Source organism: Uranotaenia lowii, chromosome 2 (assembly GCF_029784155.1).
Source record: "Uranotaenia lowii strain MFRU-FL chromosome 2, ASM2978415v1, whole genome shotgun sequence".
NCBI lineage: Eukaryota > Metazoa > Arthropoda > Insecta > Diptera > Culicidae > Uranotaenia > Uranotaenia lowii.
In genome coordinates, this window is record NC_073692.1 from 265912100 (window position 1) to 265925396 (window position 13297).

The window sequence follows — 13297 nt, forward strand, 5'->3', positions numbered from 1 at the left end:
ACTAAACGGGCAGAAAGGAGCGGTCGGAAAGCCAAAATCCGACTGACAAACACATCAGCACGTCCCCTCGTATGAGGCATAGTTCCTCAAGCCATAATCATCCAAACTACAACAACGTCCCCTCGTGGTGAATAACCAAACTACTGTGGTGACATCCTGCAGAGGATCGTGGGCTCTTCCGGGACGCCGGTAAAGAGCCTGTGATACCCTGGGCGGTGCTGAAACAACCAGCCGTCCAGCCCTGCTCCATAAAAATTCGACCAACATCAACCGTACGCTAAAGGGTTCAACGGAAGAAGAAACTTCAATCGGCCGGCCAAAATGTGCCTAAAGAACCGCAAGTATACCGTGTGACGTTATTGTGAAGAAACACAGTTAGGGAAACCAAGTTTATAAATAAACCCCCACAAATTATGTAAAACCCAACGTATGAGGATTTCTGTATTATAGGATAATTTTTGATTCCTTTACACCTTTTGCTCAGTAACGTTATTGGCTGAAAGCCCCCCAAAACTTCACTCTTGATTGGCCAGGTTGGGAATTGCTAGCTCCGCTTTATATTGATTTCATTAAAGATTGTGACCCGGTTGATAGCATGCGAAGTACCACCCGGTACGTCCCTGTCTAGCTTGGTTCCTTCTGGATATCCCTTCTGTGAGTTCCCCGGAGGAAAGTGTCTTGGGTTGAAAAGCATACGATCCTGAGTTCCATCATAATTTCTTTTCCCATGTTCCCCACCCACTGAGTGTAGCAGCTGTCAAGTTACATTCTGGCGCCCACATAAAAACTAGTTCAACCTTTTACATTGTCCATCCCCCGGAGAGGGAAGAAAATCAGTTCTGATTGTGCCAAAATCGTCCTCTGAACGATTCACTGGAGCATAATTTCCAAGGATTACAGATTTATGGTGTTAAAAGTTTATTTGAAGTTTATTATTACTAGTGCAAAATTTAGAAATTGTGTTTACAAATTTACAAATTATTTATATTGTTGAAAATTTATCCTTTATAGAGTTTATAAATTATATTTATATTTATTTTTTTTGTGTATTTTAGAACCTGAATAAAATTGGAAATGGATTCCGAAATTCAAAACATATATTCGAACTTTTTGGCTCATCATTTAGCACGAAATGAAATGGAATAGGAGTTAACTATTAGAGCAGTCCCATTCGCAGAAAAAGAATCCAGAGCTGCATTGCTAAGACGTCTGAAAGATCGTCTCAAGGTGGAACAAAATGAATCGAACCCTGATATCGATTATTCTCGGTGGGGAAAATCTGTTGACGAGGAAATCCAAATTATAGATTCGGAGGTGAAGAACATTGCAGATATTCTTGAGCACCGAGTGCATTTTGACGGTATTCGCGAAACCCTGAAAACGAGATTAGCACACTATTATGCCAGATGCACCCGAGCTCTGGAAGCTGCCGAGCTGGATCAAGATCTGAAAGATCTGGATCAGCTGCAGGCAATGACTATCAAATATTTTCAGTCCCACTTTTCTCCTATTGGCGTCTTGCAAAAAGTTCAATCGGAACTACTAGTTAACATAGCCAGATCGTTATCAAACCTTAATCTGTCGCAAATGCCGAATGCGAGCCCGTCGAAGAAACCTTCCGGTAGGAAAAATAAACCTGTGCTGTCGCGAAATAGTAATCGATCGGGAAGAAACGATGATATGCTAAGCAGCGAGAAATATAGCAGCGAAGAAGGCGCTGTAGCTCGAGATTTAATCGAACCGCGATTTCCGCCGCGAAAATTAAAATCGACCCAAATGTACCGCGCGCGAGTTTCAGATTCGGAAGAAGCCGAACGGTATGTGAGGCATATTCGTATCAAAAAGGGCAATCGGGGCCCATCGCGGGTCGAACGTTCGGACTCGGATGAAGATTGGGTGTTGCCATCGGACTCGGAATCTAGCGAGCCCACTCCTCGTCGTCGCGAACGCAGATCTCGTCATGATTCACATCCTCCGCGTAGGGGCCGCCCAGTTTCCGATTGGAACCTGTGGTATGACGGGAAAGACAATGGCCAAGGTTTAATGCGTTTTATCCGGGAAGTCGAGTTTACCGCGAATTCGGAAAACATGTCCCAACAAGAACTTTTTCGGTCAGCGATTAATCTCTTCCGTGGTCCAGCAAAGACCTGGTTCATGTCCGGTTTTGAGAATGAGGAATTCGCCTCATGGAAACAGCTAGTTCGCGAAATGAAGAACGAATTTTTATCGCCGGATCACGATCACGTGAGCGAGATGCGTGCGATTGCACGTAAGCAGGGCCCAAAGGAGAAATTTCAGAATTATTTGATCGAAATGCAGAAGATATTTAACGGGTTTACGAAATCGATTTCTGAGAAACGGAAATTTCAGATGATTTTTAGAAATATGCGTGCCGATTACCGCGGATATGCGATTGCGTCGAAGATAGAAAACCTTGCTGATTTGAAGACGTTCGGTCGACAGTTGGATGCCACGTTTTGGTACAAATTTCAAACTACTGAAGAAAATCCTCGCGTTCGTAGTCAGATAAACGAAATTAGGACCGGAACAAAACCGAAAACTCGGGACGGTATCGAAACGCCGAACCAAAAATCGCGGTACTTCTACGGAAGCTCGAAATCCGAACCCGGGAAAGAAACCCAGAAAAAGAAGCAACAGTATCAAGTCTCAGGAAAGTCTACCCTCGATCAATCTCGTAAGAAGAATCCTGCTCCTGATGGCCTCGAAATCTTACTATCTAATTATTCACCATTACCTGAAGGAAGATGCTACAACTGTAGACTTCCTGGTCACCACTTCAAGGAATGTAGCAAACCTGTTCATGTTTTTTGTCAAAACTGTGGGTTTATGAATTTTGAAACCAATAATTGCCCCTATTGCGAAAAAAACTTGCGACCAACTGCTTGAAAGGGCAAGTAGTTTCACAGAATCAAAATCCCTTTAAAAATTCCGATCAGACCGTAGATTTGGCCCAAATAGGGTACCAAGTCGTTAATCCATCCGATTATGTCAATCCCCATTCCCTCGAAGTCAACGAATTGTTACTTAACTTACAAAATGATGATCGTCCGTTTGCCAAAGTCAGTATTTACGATATTCCGCTTATTGGCCTCTTAGATAGTGGTGCTAATAAGAGCGTATTAGGTAAAGGAGCCGAGAATCTTATTAGAATGTGCAATCTAAAAATCCATCCCGTCGATCTAGATGTAGTTACGGCCAACGGTCAAATGTTAGAAGTTCTAGGTTACGTGAGCACGCCTGTGACTTTCAATGATGCGACAAAATTGATAGATTTGCTGGTTATCCCTTCCTTGAAACAAAAATTGGTCTTAGGATCCGATTTTTGGGTCAAGTTTGGGATTGTACCATCACTTGTTTCAATCTCTGTCGATGAAATTGATTGTTCACAGGACGTGTTCGCACTCTCACTCGACCAACAGAATCAACTGAACGAAGTCAAAGATTTGTTTAAAGTTGCCGTGGACGATAAGTTAGATGCCACCCCTCTGATCACCCATCGAATAGAATTGACCGAAGAAGCCAGAAAGAAACCTCCAGTACGCATAAACCCATTCCCCGTCTCACCAAAACGACAGGTCCAAATTAATGCTGAGTTGGACAGAATGTTAGAATGCGGAATTATAGAAAGAGCTTATAGTGAATGGTCGTTGAGATTAGTGCCCGTCGACAAAGCGGACGGAACTGTACGGCTTTGCATTGATGCCCGAAAGCTCAATGAACTGACCGTCAGAGACTCTTATCCACTCCCCCACGCCGACAGGATTCTCAGTCGTCTCGGTCCATCCAAGTACATATCCACTATCGACTTATCCAAGGCTTTCCTTCAAGTCCCCCTTCATCCTCGATCAAAAAAGTACACTGCCTTCTCAGTGTTAGGCCGAGGGTTCTTTCAGTTTCGAAGGATGCCTTACGGACTCGTAAACAGCCCGGCTACTTTAGCCCGGTTGATGGATCGCATACTTGGCGGAGGCGAGCTAGAACCTTTCGTGTTCGTTTACCTCGATGATATCATCGTGGTAAGCGACACATTCGAGGATCATCTAGCCCGTCTTCGTGAAGTTGCATCCAGACTAAGCATGGCGAATCTATCGATTAACATATCAAAATCAAAATTTTGTGTAGCTGAAGTAGGTTACTTGGGATATATCTTGAGTCAACAGGGACTACGACCCAACCCTGAACGTGTAGACTCCATAGTCAATTACGAGAGACCAACCTCACTCCGTGCCGTGAGAAGGTTCTTAGGGATGTGCAACTACTACCGAAGATTCATTGAGAACTTCAGTGCAGTTGTACAGCCCCTAACGGACCTTCTCAGAGGCAAGCCGAAAGCCGTTAAATGGAGCGACCTAGCTGAAGCAGCGTTTGTTAAAATAAAGGAGCTGTTGATCAGCACACCTATCTTAGCAAACCCTGACTTCAGCAGGCCTTTTTGCATTCACTGCGACGCAAGCGATCTCGCCATAGCTGGAGTGCTTACCCAGTTCCATGACGACGTTGAAAAACCCGTCGCTTACTTCTCGCAGAAGTTGGGAACAACCCAACAACGGTATTGTGCCACCGAGAAGGAAGCACTGGCGGTCCTCAAGTCAGTAGAAAAATTCCGTTGCTATGTGGAAGGTTCAAAATTTACTATTTATACTGACGCCTCAGCTCTTACATACATACTGCGAAGCAGCTGGCGAACCTCGTCCAGACTGTGCCGCTGGAGTATCGAGTTACAACGATACGATTTCGATATCAAACACCGACGTGGATCCGACAACATCGTGCCGGACGCGTTATCGCGAGCAGTTGAAGAGCTGAAGGTCTGCCCTGGTCAGTCAAACTGGTACCTCGCCACGGTAGCAAAAGTTAATCAAGATCCTGAAAATAATAAGGACTTAAGAGTTGAGAACGGTATCCTAAAGAAATTCTTGTCCTCCCACGAACCAAACACAGATTACCAATTCGCCTGGAAAGTTTGTGTACCACCAGATCTTCAAGAGCAAATTTTGATAGAAAATCACGACGACTCGTTGCATCTAGGTTTCGAAAAAACACTCGCGAAGATTAAAAAACTTTATTATTGGCCGAAAATGGCACGATACGTTCGATCCTACATCCAAAAATGCACGGTATGTAAAGAGTGCAAGCCCTCTAATCGATCGCAACACCCTCCGATGGGCAACCAAAGGATTGCCACGAAACCGTTCCAAATTATAGGACTAGACTTCATCCAATCACTCCCCAGGAGTAAACAAGGAAACTTGCACCTCTTGGTTGTGATGGATATTTTCTCAAAATTCTGCCTCTTATTCCCTGTTAAGAAAATTTCCACCTCACTCGTGTGTAAATTACTCGAGGAAAACTGGTTCAGGCGTTACTCCACACCAGAGTGCCTGATTTCCGATAACGCATCGACATTCCTGTCGAAGGATTTTAAAGCTTTCCTCGACCGGTTTAAAGTTCGTCATTGGACCAATTCGCGATACCATAGCCAATCTAATCCGGTAGAAAGGCTAAACCGGACAATAAACGCGTGCATCAGAACGTACGCGAGGTCTGATCAGACACGTTGGGATACGCGTGTATCCGAAATCGAGCATGCTTTGAACAGTACGCCTCACAGTGCCACAGGTTATTCCCCTTATAAAACCATATTCGGACACGAAATCGTCGATTCAGGAGAGGAACATCGTGTTGATAGGGATGTATGTGGAATTTCGGATATTGATAGGCAGACGCAACATCTCCACACAAACCAATTTATTCGCGACATCGTTTCTAAAAACATAAAGAAAAATTATGAAAAAAATGCAAAAACTTACAATCTGCGTTATAAAACTCCTGCTCCGGTTTATGATGTAGGCCAGAAGGTCTTCAAGAGGAATTTCCGTCAATCGTCAGCAATCGGCAAATATAATGCCAAACTCGGTCCGTGTTATCTCCCTTGTACGGTCCTGGCTAGGCTAGGAACCAGCTCGTACGAATTAGCAGACACCTCTGGAAAGTCGATTGGTGTCTTTTCTGCAGCAGACTTAAAACCAGGTACCTGAAAAGAAAAACAAAACAAAACAAAAAACACCAAAAGTTACCACTCTTGATTTGCAACGATACTTAAACTCACCTGTAATCGCGTTCTTTGTTATTTCCTTCCATCCCGGCCTCTGTGGGTTGTTGATGCGAAGAGCTGAAACGACAAAGAAACAACATTAATACCGTATTTGTTTTCTCCCCTCGATCAGTGGTCCACCGTACCCGACAAAAACAAACACAAACTGCCGCCAGTGTATTGCTACCTCACTCACTCACACGCTCTCTCGCAACACTGACAAAATTTTCGGGGCAACACCGCCCGATGGCAGTGCAACACCAGGTCAAAACTAGTGCAACACCGTCCGAATAAACTAACAGTTTGACAGCACCTAGTGGTGCACCAGTGCAACACTAGTGGATGCCTCGGCATAAACAAATACGGTATAAGACTCCTGGCTATAGTAGTGCAAACATTTTTCGGATGTGTTGCAGAACGTAGCAAAACAAAAAACCACCAAACAACTGAGCCTTACCTGAAGATTTTTGAAGTTTTCCACCATTTCCAGATATTTTTCCACCGCAGTTTTAGCAGGAACTGAAAAGAGATAGAAAAACGCAATTAATCAACTAAAATCTGCATTCATAGCGCTTAATGGGAACTTATTTTGTGAAAATTAGGACTTACCTTAAGGATCAACAGCCACCATCAGTTCGTTTACATCGAAAACCTTCAATATTGAAATTTTTCCTTCATTTCAACATTTCCACCTACTTGTTGTTATGATTATAGATTCTTCTTGTATTCTTCTTCGGAAATACATTCGATTTTGCAAGTGACGTTTCCCGTGAGTGACCGTCAAAAATATACACTGAGCTAAAAATCCCAGCTGTTTCTGTCACACGCTGACTTGAAAACACGCGAAGTGTGATTTAAAAAGAAAAAGTTCAAAGATTTAATCTTTATTTGGTTCAATCAAATTAAAAGATAGGTACGACGACGCATTCATCTCTCTCGAAACAAAATGAATGTATACACATTCATTTTGAAAAGGGACGATGGGGTAATGTAACCGTTTGTTACTGCTTTTTATGTGACTCCGCCACAAAATCCTACCACTCCTGTACTCCGTTGAGAGTAATACCACAGTAGATCCAATTCCTCTTTCCTAAACGCCCTAATGCAGGCACTTTTCTCTGAGGGATATCCATGGGCGTCGGGTTTAGGCAGGGTACATGCCGGGGAAGTGTGATCACCCGGAGAGCGAACACACCCGCGTAAAAATTACATTCTCCTTCGTATGTGTGTCGGTCAAATGTAACGTAGATTTTTGCACATGCGGGGCTAGTTCTTTCTGCCTGTGACCGTTTCAGAGAACGGAAGTGCGCGTCATTAAAAGTTCGTAAAATTTGTGAAATTGTGGTGTAAATGTTTAAAAAGTTTTTTCCTATAATTACAGAAAAAAGTAGCCAAGTAAAACCGCAGCAAGGCTTACAGTGGCATACATTAGTTAAAAACCTAGTTAAAATCTTATAAGCTAAAAATTAAAAAAAATAGTACGGTTAGTAGAAGCTATGATGTAGTGTAAAAATGTTAAAACTTAATTAAATGTATATTACTTAAATAGATAAAAAGTGGTTGACAATACAAAAACCACATGCAGTGTAAAACCGCATTCGACGAAACACAACATTAAAAAGGTAAATTGTCTAAAAAGAAACAAACAAAAATGTAAACCACGTGTAAATTAAAAAACGTCACAGATATATGTTAAAACCCATTTGGCAGGTCCAAGAGGGCCTTTTTTGTGTTTCTATCCCATTTGCTTAACAGCACGGCGCAGCAGAAAAACTAAACGGGCAGAAAGGAGCGGTCGGAAAGCCAAAATCCGACTGACAAACACATCAGCACGTCCCCTCGTATGAGGCATAGTTCCTCAAGCCATAATCATCCAAACTACAACAACGTCCCCTCGTGGTGAATAACCAAACTACTGTGGTGACATCCTGCAGAGGATCGTGGGCTCTTCCGGGACGCCGGTAAAGAGCCTGTGATACCCTGGGCGGTGCTGAAACAACCAGCCGTCCAGCCCTGCTCCATAAAAATTCGACCAACATCAACCGTACGCTAAAGGGTTCAACGGAAGAAGAAACTTCAATCGGCCGGCCAAAATGTGCCTAAAGAACCGCAAGTATACCGTGTGACGTTATTGTGAAGAAACACAGTTAGGGAAACCAAGTTTATAAATAAACCCCCACAAATTATGTAAAACCCAACGTATGAGGATTTCTGTATTATAGGATAATTTTTGATTCCTTTACACCTTTTGCTCAGTAACGTTATTGGCTGAAAACCCCCCAAAACTTCACTCTTGATTGGCCAGGTTGGGAATTGCTAGCTCCGCTTTATATTGATTTCATTAAAGATTGTGACCCGGTTGATAGCATGCGAAGTACCACCCGGTACGTCCCTGTCTAGCTTGGTTCCTTCTGGATATCCCTTCTGTGAGTTCCCCGGAGGAAAGTGTCTTGGGTTGAAAAGCATACGATCCTGAGTTCCATCATAATTTCTTTTCCCATGTTCCCCACCCACTGAGTGTAGCAGCTGTCAAGTTACATGATAAGCGAGAGTGGGTTCGATATAAGAAACGGAAGTCGAATGTTAACCTGCGCACACTAACCAAATTTCTTTCAAAAATCGTTGATGAAGCTTGTGAAGCCAACGTTGAAGTAGAAATCTCCGGAGAAACTAAAACCACCTCTAGATCTAAGGGGGACGAAAGGGGTTATCTATTCAATCACGATCACTTCGACAGCGAAAGACCAACAAGCCAGAGTTTTGGTTCACAAAAACCCTGTAAAGTATGCAACCGTACTGATCACAGACTACGCTTCTGTGAGGACTTTAAGAAGCTATCGGAAGTCGAACGATTCGAGATAGTAAATAAATGGAAGTTGTGCCATATTTGCTTAAATGACCATGGTCGATTACCCTGCCGGTTTAACAAAATTCGATGCGACGTTGGTCAATGCCGGGAACGACATCATTCACTACTCCATCCGTCAGGAGAGACTGTAGCACTGAATACTCATTTTCCAAAAGTCGCTAACATTATGTTCCGTATGGTCCCCGTAATACTGACATTTGGGAACAAATCAGTCGAAACAATTGCATTTTTGGACGAAGGTGCTTCAGTCGCTTTAATGGAAAAATCTCTTGCTGATAAATTATCCTTGAAAGGGGAAATGGAGCAGCTCACCATAAAATGGACAGCAGACATATCGCGGATAGAAAAAGAATCGATGCGAGCAAATGTGGAGGTATCTTCCACTTTAGATGGAGAAAAATGGTTACTACAAAATGTGCGAACCGTCACAGAGCTTCTTCTACCAGAACAGAACCTTGAAGTTGCAGATTTAATCAATCAATACAGCTTTTTGCGCGGGCTATCCGCGAAATCGTATGGAGGGAAACGCCCTGGTATTCTTATCGGTCTTAACAACCTCGATCTGATTGCCCCGATTGAAACTAAAGTTGGTAAAGCGGGTGAACCAATCGCAGTACGATCCAAGCTCGGATGGACAGTCTACGGGCCTGTCAAAGGTTACTCATCAGCCAAAGATGATGGTCATCTTCACGTTCATGTAGAACCGACAAACCAAGCACTTCATGATCTCCTTAAATTCCAATATACTTTAGAAGAATCTGTCTTCAAAAATCCCCGAGAATCGCTAGAAGACGAGAGGGCTCGGGAAATTCTCGAATCGACCACAGTTAGGATCGGCGAAAGATTTGAAACGGGCCTGATCTGGAAAACGGATGATCCACAGTTTCCTGACAGCTATTGGATGGCTTTGAGGCGACTGAGACAACTAGAATCTCGTTTCACTTCAAACCCGGAACTACATCTCAATGTCTGCAAGCAAATAGTAGATTATTTGCAAAAGGGTTATGCCCACGTTGCTACAGAAGATGAAATATCGAATACGGATCCCCATAAGGTTTGGTATTTACCTCTAAATGCAGTGTCTAGCAAAACTAAACCTGGTAAAATCCGACTAGTGTGGGATGCGGCCGCTAAGGTCCAAGGAGTATCACTAAATTCGCAACTCTTAAAGGGTCCTGACATGCTCGTATCTTTGCCGGCAGTCATTAACCGATTCCGCGAACGTCGAATAGCTTTCGGTGCAGACATTAAAGAAATGTATCACCAACTACAAATAAGAAACCAAGATAAACAGGCCCAACGATTCCTCTTTAGGAAACATCCCTCCGAACCGGTTCAGACTTATGTTATGGATGTCGCAACGTTTGGGGCAACCTGCTCCCCTTGCTCTGCCCAATACGTTAAAAATCTGAACGCCAACGAATTCGCCAAACGATATCCGGAAGCTGCATGTGCAATCATAGAAAACCACTATGTAGATGATTACTACGATAGTGTAGATTCATCCGACGAAGCCGTCGAACGAGTTGCACAAGTGCGCTATATCCACAGTAAAGGTGGGTTCGATATAAGGAATTGGGTCTCGAACTGTCAGGAGGTCCTCGATAGCATTGACGAAGTGAAAACAGACCAAAAGATCCACTTCAACCAGGACAAGCAAACAGAACATGAACGTGTATTGGGCATCATATGGAATCCTAAAGATGACGTCTTCTCATTTTCAACGGCTCATCGTCAAGACGTCCAAATGTATCTCACTGGAGAATCAAGACCGACGAAACGAATCGTAATGAGTTGCGTCATGGGATTTTTCGATCCATTGGGTCTGTTAACTCCTTTTACTGTACACGGGAAAATATTGATTCAGGACCTCTGGCGAACAGGATGCGAGTGGGACGAAAGTATAAATGATGAATCTTTCACAAAATGGAAACGATGGATTTCGCTCCTGCCTCTCGTAGAGCAAATCCAAATTAATAGATGTTACTTAGGAAATTTTCATTCAAAAAAGGTGGAATCAATTGAAATTCACGCCTTTTCGGACGCAAGCGAGCAGGCTTACGGGTGCGCTGTCTACTTTAGAGTTGCGACGTCTGATGGAGTCAAATGCTCTTTGGTGATGTCGCGAACTAAAGTCGCACCACTGAAACGAATTTCGATTCCTCGTCTGGAGCTCATGGCCGCCTTGCTAGGTGCTAAGTTAGTTAAAGTAGTTCGTCAAAATCATAGCCTAAAGGTTGAGCGCTGTATTTTCTGGACAGACTCTCAGACTGCGTTAAGCTGGATTCAGTCTGACCCTCATAAATACCAACAATTCGTTTCTTTTCGAATATCTGAGATACAAGAACTTACAAACATAGCCGATTGGCGCTGGATTGCAAGCAAACATAACATCGCAGACGTTTTGACGAAATGGGGAATGGGTCCCCCTTTAAATTCCAATAGTTCGTGGTTTAAAGGTCCCCAGTTTTTATACGAATCAGAATGTTCATGGCTTTCTGGAAATCAACAATCGCATAGTACACAAGAAGAAATGAAATCAGTGCTCGTGAATTTTCATGACGATATTACATGTAAATTCGCTATCAACGTGGAACAGTTTTCGAACTTAAGACGCTTATTACGTGTCATGGCAACTGTTTACAGGTTTATATGTAATCTACGGCGAAAACACGAACGGAAGCCCATATGGTGCACAAAGGCTGATAAGGAGCAAATCAAATTAATTCTTAAAGAACTTTCGACAGTTCTCCTTCCGATTCAACAGGAGGAGTTGCTGAAGGCGGAAACTTTTCTTTGGAAACATGTTCAGTTGGAAGCATTTCCCGACGAATCACACATCCTGTCTGAATTAAAAAATAGTAAAAACGACCACGCTAAACCCACAATTACCAAATCCAGTCTGCTTTATAAATTGACTCCTATTATGGACACCGATGGGATCATCCGTGTGGGTGGTCGCCTGGCATACGCAGAAGACATTCCTTTTGATAAACGCTTCCCGATTATTTTACCTAAAAAACATGCTGTTACAACTCTACTCATTCGAAGTTACCATGAGCGATATGGACACGCCAACCGAGAAACAGTGTTCAACGAGCTGCGGCAAAAGTTTTATATTCCGGGTATGCGCACGGCTATTCAAAATGTGACAAAAACATGTATGTGGTGCAAGGTGTATAGGTGTAACGCAGAAGTTCCCCAGATGGCTCCCCTTCCAATACAAAGGGTTACTCAACAGCTTGGTCCGTTTAGTGCAGTAGGAGTAGACTACTTAGGTCCACTAGAAGTGGCCATTGGAAGACGCAGAGAAAAACGATGGATCGCAGTTTTTACCTGTATGGCAATACGTGCCGTCCACTTAGAGCTAGTTTACAGTTTAACAACTGAATCCTGTCTCATGGCTCTGCGCAGGTTCATGTGTAAACAAGGAACTCCAACTGAATTTTTTTCAGATAACGGGACCAATTTCGTTGGGTCTTGGAATGAACTCCGTAAGAAAATTGCCTATGAATGTGCCGAAACCATCGTAGATTCTACAATCAAATGGAATTTTAACCCACCTGGCACCCCCCACATGGGTGGTATATGGGAGAGAATGGTGCGCTCTGTAAAGGAAGCATTAAAAGCCTTTGACGATGGGCGTAAACTCACGGACGAAATTTTAATAACTACATTAGCTGAGGCACAAGATATGATCAACATGCGTCCACTCACATACATGCCCCAAGGAGTGACAGAGGAGGAGGCACTTACCCCTAATCACTTTTTGCGCATCGTAAAAAGAGCCGACGGAAATCCCGTCGAGGAAACACAGCTTGCAGAGGCGCTCAGGAACATTTACAAACGTTCTCAATATTTGGCAGATAAAATGTGGCAGCGTTGGTACAAGGAATACCTGCCAACGATTAACCAGCGGACAAAATGGTACGAGGACCATCTACGAATCCGCAAAGGTGACCTAGTATGGGTCGTTAATAGTAAAGATCGGAAACAATGGGTGAGAGGTGTCGTCGAAGAACTATTTGAAGGACTTGACGGTCGCACTCGACAAGTCTTGGTACGAACAGCAAAGGGGATCAATCGCCGAGCGGTCGTGAACCTGGCCGTCTTTGAATTAGACATTGGAAGTAAGTCCGGTATTCCCGAGGCTCTACCGGAATTACAGGCGGGGGTGTTGACACGGCCAGAGCTACGTGAGCCATCTCCTAACTCTGTCGTAGGGGAATCAAAACAAACACGGTGATTGGAAAGGCAACGTTTGACAAGTGGCGGTTAAACGAGGCGACGAAAAGGTTTAGAATAGATAAGTG

At 43.5% G+C, this 13297-nt stretch overlaps 1 long non-coding RNA gene across 1 annotated transcript; it reads right to left on the reverse strand.

Annotated features, from left to right (window-relative positions):
• Nucleotides 1–5763: 5763 nt before the first annotated feature.
• On the reverse strand, nucleotides 5764–6974 carry LOC129748555 (uncharacterized). The gene is made up of 3 exons (XR_008737766.1): nucleotides 6725–6974; nucleotides 6573–6634; nucleotides 5764–6193 (listed from the first exon to the last, which is right to left on the reverse strand). It is a non-coding gene; the product is annotated as an uncharacterized LOC129748555 (long non-coding RNA).
• Between the last annotated feature and the right edge of the window lie 6323 nt (nucleotides 6975–13297).